Source organism: Oryzias melastigma, linkage group LG17 (genome assembly GCF_002922805.2).
Source record: "Oryzias melastigma strain HK-1 linkage group LG17, ASM292280v2, whole genome shotgun sequence".
Lineage (NCBI taxonomy): Eukaryota > Metazoa > Chordata > Actinopteri > Beloniformes > Adrianichthyidae > Oryzias > Oryzias melastigma.
In genome coordinates, this window is record NC_050528.1 from 876463 (window position 1) to 884854 (window position 8392).

Sequence of the window (8392 nt, forward strand, 5' to 3'; positions counted from 1 at the left end):
GCCTCGGCTCTAAAGGGAGTTTTTACCTTCAAACGTGTTTCTTGGTATGTTCACAAAAGAGAAAAATTGGTACCAAAAAACATCTGCAGACATGGAGGAACACGTTCCCCTGCATGTAAAGGTGTTAATGAAAGCACTCGGTGGGTTGTTGCTGCAGAGCTGAGCGATGCAGGCAAAAATTTCTGCTGCTGACAGATAAGATGGATGAATTTAAAGGTAAAATCCAGAAAAATCCATAATGAATGTAGCGTTCCAAAGGTGAAGATACTTCAGCGGACAAGTTCATCCGAGGACTGTACGGTGGTGTAGTGGTTAGCACGGCTCTATGTCTCCGTGATTTTGTGTGGGTTCTGTCCAGCGCCCGTCCACATCGGTGATTCTACATCGTCCCTTGTTGTGAACATGTGTGTAGTTGTGTGGCTCTGCAACATAGTGGCGACCTGTCCAGGATGCCCTCCATTCATCTTCATCATTCTGACCGAGTTGTGGGGGCAGCAGTCTAAGCAAAGATACCTAGACTTCCCTCTCCCCGGTCACTCCCTCCAGCTCCTCTGGGGGGGGACCCCAAGGTGTTCCCAGCCAAGAGACGGGCCTGAGTCTTCCCCGGGGCCTCTGGCCAGTGGGACATGCCTGGAACACCTCTCCAGGGAGGGATCCAGGAGACATCCGGACCGGATGCCCGAGCCACCTCAGCTGGCTCCTCTGGATGTGGAGGAGAAGTGGCTCTACTCCGAGCTCTCTCCGGGTGACTGAGCTCCTCACCCTATTTCTAAGGGAGCGCCCACAAACGATGATCGACCAGTAAACTGTGAGCTTTGCTTTCTGGCTCAGCTCTCTTTTCACCACAACGGACCGGTACAGCGACCGCATAACGGTGGACGCCGCTCCAATCCGCCTGTCGATCTCACACTCTGATCTTCCCTCACTCGTGAACAAGACCCCAAGATATTTAAACTCCTCCCCCTGAGGCAGGAGACTCCACCCACCAAGAGAAGACCAACTACCTTTCTCCGGTCCAGAACCATGGCCTCAGATTTAGCGGTGCTGATCTTCATCCCAGCCGCTTCACACTCTGCTGCAAACCGCTCCAATGCATGCTGGAGGGCCTGGCTCCATGGAGCCAACAGAACAACATCATCTGGAAAGAGCAGAGATGAAATCCTGTGGTCTTCAAACCAGATCCCCTCTGGTCCCTGGCTGGACCTAGAAATTCTGTTCATAAAGACTATGAACAGAACCGGTGATAAAGGGCAGCCGTAGTCCAACATGAACCAGGAACAGGTCTGACTTACTGCCAGCCATGCGAACCAAGCTCCTGTTCCTGTCATACAGAGACCGGACAGCCTCTAGTAAGTCTCCCCAGACCCCACACTCCCAGAGCACCCTCCACAGGAAACTACAGGGAAAACAGTCGAACGCCTTCTCCAAATCCACAAAACACATATGGACTGGATGAGCCAACTCCCACGAACCTTCCAGCACCCTAAAGAGGGTGTAGAGATGGTCCACTGGTCCACGACCAGGACAGAAACTGCTGTTGTTCTTGGATCTGGATCTGTCCAGGATGGTCCCTGCTTTAACCCAACACTACCTGGGATAGGCTCCAGCAACCCCGTGACCCTGAAAGGTATTCTCAGGTTCAGAGGATGGATGGATGGATTGATTGATGGATGCTTAAAAACAAATATGTTGAGGAGCAACAGAGGACCGTGCAGTCAGAAGAACAGCAGGTCAGCTACAGGCTCATTTTCTGTTTCATCTGACCTTTACTCCAATTCAAGACGGAAGTTTCTTTTTATTGAAACTATAATCAGCTGGTCTGTGTGAAACCACTGCGGGACCACAGGAAGGAGCTCTGCAGCAAACATGGCAGCTCGGTATGCACTAAGCGGTGGGGGGGTCAGAGGTTGCAGAGCCACTTTCACACATGTTGGTTTGCCTTTTGGTAAACTTGATGCTAACTGGAACCATGCTGACAGAGCTGTACGCACGGGCAAAGATCCTTTTCTGTGATCCATCCTCCATCGAGGTTTTAGTGACAGTGAGGGGATTGTGCTGACTCTGGTCTCTGATTGGTTCAAAACATGCTCTCAAAACATGCTTTTCTGTGTTTGTTTGCGGTCAGTTCTCAAGTTAAAGGCAGATGCTTCTACACAGCAGGCCCTTTACATCCCGTTTGAGTCAAACAATCTGTGCCGTCTCTGAACGTCGTCAGTTTTCTTGTGTTATCAGTCTCCAGATGTTTTAGGTCTCTGGATGTCATCAGTCACCAGATGTGGTCAGTCTCCAACTATGGTTGGTCTTCAAATCTCTTCAGTCTTCTGATGTTCTAAGTCCCCAGATGTCGTCTTTTCCCGGATGTCTTCGGATCTCATAGGTCTCCAGATGACGTTGGTCTCTGGATGTCGTCGGTCTCTGGACGTCATATGGGTTGGATGAGCCAACTTCCACAAACCCCCCAGCACCCTGAAGAGGGTGTAGAGCTGGTCCATGGGTTTCCGGATGTTGTCAATCTCAGGGTGATGTTGATTTCTGAAGGTTCTTGATCTCTGGATGTCATAGGTCTCTGAATGTACTCAGTCTCTGTGTGTTGTAGGTCTCTGGATGTTGTCATTTTCAGGATGTCATAGCTTTCCAGATGTGTCGGTCTCTGAATGACGTCGGTGTCCAGATGTTGTCGGTCTCTGGATGTCTTCGGTCTCTGGATGTCCTCGGTCTCTGGATGTCCTCGGTCTCTGGATGTCCTCGGTCTCTGGATGTCTTCGGTCTCTGGATATCCTCGGTCTCTGGATGTCTTCGGTCTCTGGATGTCCTCGGTCTCTGGATGTCCTCGGTCTCTGGATGTCCTCGGTCTCTGGATGTCCTCGGTCTCTGGATGTCCTCGGTCTCTGGATGTCCTCGGTCTCTGGATGTCCTCGGTCTCTGGATGTCCTCGGTCTCTGGATGTCCTCGGTCTCTGGATGTCCTCGGTCTCTGGATGTCCTCGGTCTCTGGATGTCCTCGGTCTCTGGATGTCCTCGGTCTCTGGATGTCCTCGGTCTCTGGATGTCCTCGGTCTCTGGATGTCCTCGGTCTCTGGATGTCCTCGGTCTCTGGATGTCCTCGGTCTCTGGATGTCCTCGGTCTCTGGATGTCCTCGGTCTCTGGATGTCCTCGGTCTCTGGATGTCCTCGGTCTCTGGATGTCCTCGGTCTCTGGATGTCCTCGGTCTCTGGATGTCCTCGGTCTCTGGATGTCCTCGGTCTCTGGATGTCCTCGGTCTCTGGATGTCCTCGGTCTCTGGATGTCCTCGGTCTCTGGATGTCCTCGGTCTCTGGATGTCCTCGGTCTCTGGATGTCCTCGGTCTCTGGATGTCCTCGGTCTCTGGATGTCCTCGGTCTCTGGATGTCCTCGGTCTCTGGATGTCCTCGGTCTCTGGATGTCCTCGGTCTCTGGATGTCCTCGGTCTCTGGATGTCCTCGGTCTCTGGATGTCCTCGGTCTCTGGATGTCCTCGGTCTCTGGATGTCTTCGGTCTCTGGATATCCTCGGTCTCTGGATGTCTTCGGTCTCTGGATGTCCTCGGTCTCTGGATGTCCTCTGTCTCTGGATGTCCTCGGTCTCTGGATATCCTCGGCTCTCCGTCCTTCATTTCAACTCTCCATACGTTTTGCAGCCTCCAGTCCTTTTCGGGCGTTTATTACCTCCACCTTTGATTAACAACAGCTCCCTCTCCAGCACATCCTCCGCAGTCCTTCAGCTCCTGCAGACGTCATTCCCTTGAGTGCTCAGATCTCGTGATCCACTACATTCATTACGTCACACGTTCACTCCAGCAGGTCTGTCCGTATCGGTGCAGCAAAGGATGAAAATGAATCCACATAAGAGGAGGATGTTTCAGCAGTTACACATCTTCCCACAGATCCATGCTGATGTGAGGAACATTGCTGACAGTTTTGGCATTTTGTTTTCCCTGATTCTCACATATGTAAATAAAGAAATACATATAGAAATAGTTCTATTTTGTTCATCATCATGGAGAACATTGTAATTTCAGTTTGATAATAATTCATTAAAAAGTGCCTTTCATAACATCCAAAGATGAAAAACAACAGATTAATTTTTTTTCTGAGTTTTGAACTGTGATCTAAAAATGTATAAACAATCTTTGTTCCTTACATCAGATGAATGACAACATTTTGGGCATAACAAATGAATCTTCTGCCCCTGGTGGTGCTTAGGTAAAAAGATGATGACGATGAAGGCCTAAAGGGGCGGGACGGTATCATAACTCACAATAATTTATTTCAGTCTAAACCTCAAAATCTCCTTTAATTGTTCTGTGACTCTTCATGGTTCACTGCCATCATCATCATCAGACGCTTTGCTGCCCTCTGCTGTGCTGTTAGAAAGACAACATCATTTAATCAGAATGCCCCCCCCCCATTCACTGCCTGCACCCCCACCCGTTTGACAGGTGAACTTCAGACTTTTTTTTCCTCTCTTACAGGTGTTGAAGAAGCTTTATTGACACAGTCAAAGGGAGGTTGTTGTTGGCCGTTGCCATGGTAACAGTGCATGGGGCTTCAGGCGTGCCTAAACTTGTGATGTTTGTTTCCACGAACGCAGATATCGGTGTGAGAGTTTTCTTGTGTCTGACCGACCTGCTTCGATAAGCTCACTGCATTGTGAGGGTTGCTATGGAAACGGGTTGGAACAATGGAAAAGAGGTCAGCACTTTTTCGTAGCACAGGCCTCTGCCTGAACCTGAGATATGGAATCCCCACAGGAAGTTTGACACAGAGACAGGAAGTGGGCCTTTGGAGCGTGATGTCACACTGCCAAGATGGTGCCTGCAGTTCTCCTGAGAGATGATGGTTCTGTGGATCAAATCCTTCCACTTCAGTGTGATGAGTTCAAAGACACATTCATACTGATGTAAACCAAAACCTTCAGATGTTTCTGCATGATGAACGTTTCTGCTCACAGGAGATCCTGTCAGAGATTCTGCTGCCGTTTTTTTAAGGATGAAACCTGATCTGTTTCTCTGTCATTCATATTAGAAGCTAATTTTAACTTTTTTATTTACATTGTTGTGTCTATTATCTATAAAAATCAGGGTTTAAATGTCAGATGTAAAGGGGGATGAAGCTGTAGCATGCCGGTAAACAGCCTCCAGTGTTACAGATTATGATGGAGGTTGAGTCGGTCCAAAGCCCTTAACTCCTGCAGCCGTGGCGGCACATAATGGACACACAGGCTCTCCTGAGCCAGCTGGGCCATTAGCGCGGGCTAATGCACCCACATCCCCGCCGTGCGCCGTCCATCACGCCATCCGGGTCTGGTTTCACTTGAGAGCCTCCTCGTCTCTCTGAGCTTCAGGAAAGTCCACAACAAAAACGACGACCGCTGGAGCTGAACAGACTCGGCTGACAGTCTTCTCCATCAGCGGAAAATAACACGTTTTTAACAGTAAATTCAGAAAAGAGTTTTGACCAAATCTGAGTCATGTGAGGAAAACAGAGCGGTGAACGGCGGCTCCATCAGAGGGGGACCTGCCGGTGACCCCGCCTGTGATCTTTGGTTTCACAGCTCTGCAGGTTAAATGGAGCGCCGCATTAGGAGGAAGTACTCCTGAAGACGGCCTCGCCGCTTTTCTCCATCACTGCACCGCCGACCTGCTCCAAGCATGTGTGGGGGCTCAGCCTATCAGGTTACAGCGGGGGGGGCATGTTGACTGACACATGGATGGAGAGAGAGCCTTCGCATTCCTCGGCTTGGTTTCCAGCAGAGATCCACCAAATGTTCATGAAGTTCACAGGTGGGGAGCAAAGAGACGCAGAGGAATCTCTGAACCTGAACTCCTGTTTCCTTCAAAAACACAATCAGTTTCTGAGCTTTCACTCATGACAAGAATGTCACCCTGGAGATCCTTTTCTGCTGCACTTTGATCATTTGTGTGTTCATAAATACAAGAAGAAAATAACTACTAAAATTATAAGTTCTCAAGTTTGACCCTTTAGAACAGGAGGGTCAAAGTCAATCACCCATAATCCAAAACACACCTTAGATCACGGGCCGAACAGGATAAAACACGCTAAAACTACATTTTTAAAACTTTAAAACGTGACATTTTAACATAATTATGAACTAGATATATAGTATTACCTGTGATGATGCTAGTGTGAATGCTGGAAGCTGAATTTGGTCTGAAGCTGATCGCCAGCTAAAATACTAGCTAAATGCCAAATTAGCCAAATAAAACTATAAAAAAAAACTAGGTTAGCTAAAACAGCTAGCATGTAGCTGAAATATTAGCTAAACCCCAAAATAGCCTGAAAAATCTTCATAAATGCAAAACTAGTCCAAAAAGCTGCAGAATGCTAATTTTTAAAACTTTAAAACTGTAACTTTTGAACATAATTATGAATAATAAAAATGCAGGAATATTATTCCAGAATAAATCAACTTAAACCTTAAATAACTTTCAATATTTCTCCATAAAAATAAAATAAAATGATCTGGAGGGTTTGCTAGAATGACCCGGAGGGCCGGATCCGGCCCCCGGGCCTTGACTTTTACTCATGTTTTAAGTTCTCCGGTGTTTTGAATCAAATCATAAAAGGAAACTTCTGAATCTTCAGCAGCACAGATGAACAGCAGACAGAAAGGTTTCCGTTTTTCTCCAAACAAAGTTGTTCTGCACAGATTTCTGAGTGACTGAACTTTTCTCTGAAATGACTTTGATGTTTTCATAAATCTGAGCCACGTTGGAGTTCGGATCAGAAGATCCGGTTCTCCTCCGGAGCGGTTTCAAAGCGGAGAACAAAGCGCAGCGTTTCCTCTGAAGCTCCAGTTTCACTTAATGCCCCCCCGCCCGCCCCAGAAAAGCCCTGCGATTCTCTCACGTTCACAATAACACGGGTGACGCATCGCAGCGGGGAAAATATGCCAGAAGAGCACTCCAGCAGCGCCGTTAGTACATTCCACACCTGTCCCATCCTCCTCCTCCTCGTTTGAGCCTCCTCTCTCTCACGCCTCTCAGTGAGCAGAGAGCAGCGCTGCTTCACTGAAGCAAGGAGGCGAAGCAGAGGAGGAGCGGGGACTCTGGAGGCAGCCGCCGTCCTCCTGCTGCTCCTGCAGGTAAGACGAGATTTGAATCAGAAATGTTTCTTTTCTGATCTTTGCTCATAGAAGTAAAAACTTCCTTCAGTGGATTAGAAAAGATTTCTCTCCATATCAGGAGAGCATCGCAGATGTTTCCTCCTTCAGGCTCCTTGTTCTCCACAGGAGGAGGCGCAGGCGGGAGGACAAAAGCAGCAGCACCTTTTCTTTCTCCCAGGCTGAATCCTGACAGGTCATTCCCCGCTCAGGTAACCGCGCTCAGACACCGAGGAGGTGGGAGGAGGTCTGCAGAGTTCCCCTCCTGCACAGGTGAGGCTGCGGCCTCAGCTCGGACACTTCCACCAGCATCCAACCGGACCGGCTCTGGTCGGGTTGGATGTGAAGCTGTTCTGGAGGACGAGCCGCTGTCCACTGGCGTCGGTTCTGGAGAACCACCGTTCCTCCTGAAACCCGAGCCCGTGTCCTGAGGCTGAAGCAAACCGTGACGGCAGAAAGAAGAAAAACATGAAAAGAGAAAAACGATACCTGTGCTCCCAGCCTTTCAGCACACCTGGCTGCAGTTTGCAGGAACAGGATGAGCTCCTACGGACCTGAAGAGATGATCAAACCCGACCTTTGTGGTAAAGCAGAAGATCCTTATTTAGAGACTCTAAAGTTTCTGGACCAGACGGTTCTGTTCTGCTTCCTCTGAACCTACAGCAGATCCACAGCAGCCAGGAACAGTTCAGAACCTGTCCGTCCACCTGGGATCGACTCTTTAAAACATTCTCCAGACCTTCATCAGCGTCTGATAGGCTGGAGGTCACTGAGTGAGATGGATCCGGTTAAACATCATCGTCAGTGTCCAGAGCGTCCAGCTGAGGGTTGTTCCTTCTGTTTATCTTAGACGATCAATAGTTTTTAAGGCTGCACTGTGGTGCAGTGGTTAGCACTCTTGCCTCACAGTGAGAAGGTTTTGGTTCAAATCCCAGCCCTGTCCTTTCAGAGTGGAGTCTGCATGTTCTCCAGGTTCATGCGGGAGTTTTCTCCGGTTTCCTCCTACGGTCCAAAAACACGCGGCAGAGGTTTGCAGTGGTGTTTCTGAATTGTTGCCAGGTACCCAACGGCATCTGGGATAGGCTCCAGCAACACCGTGGCTTTGAAAGAAATTTGATGGACGGATGGATGATGGATGGATGGATGGATGGATGGTTGATGGATGATGGATGAATGGATGATGGATGGATGATGGATGATGGATGGATGGATGATGGATGATGGATGATGGATGGATGGATGGATGATGGAT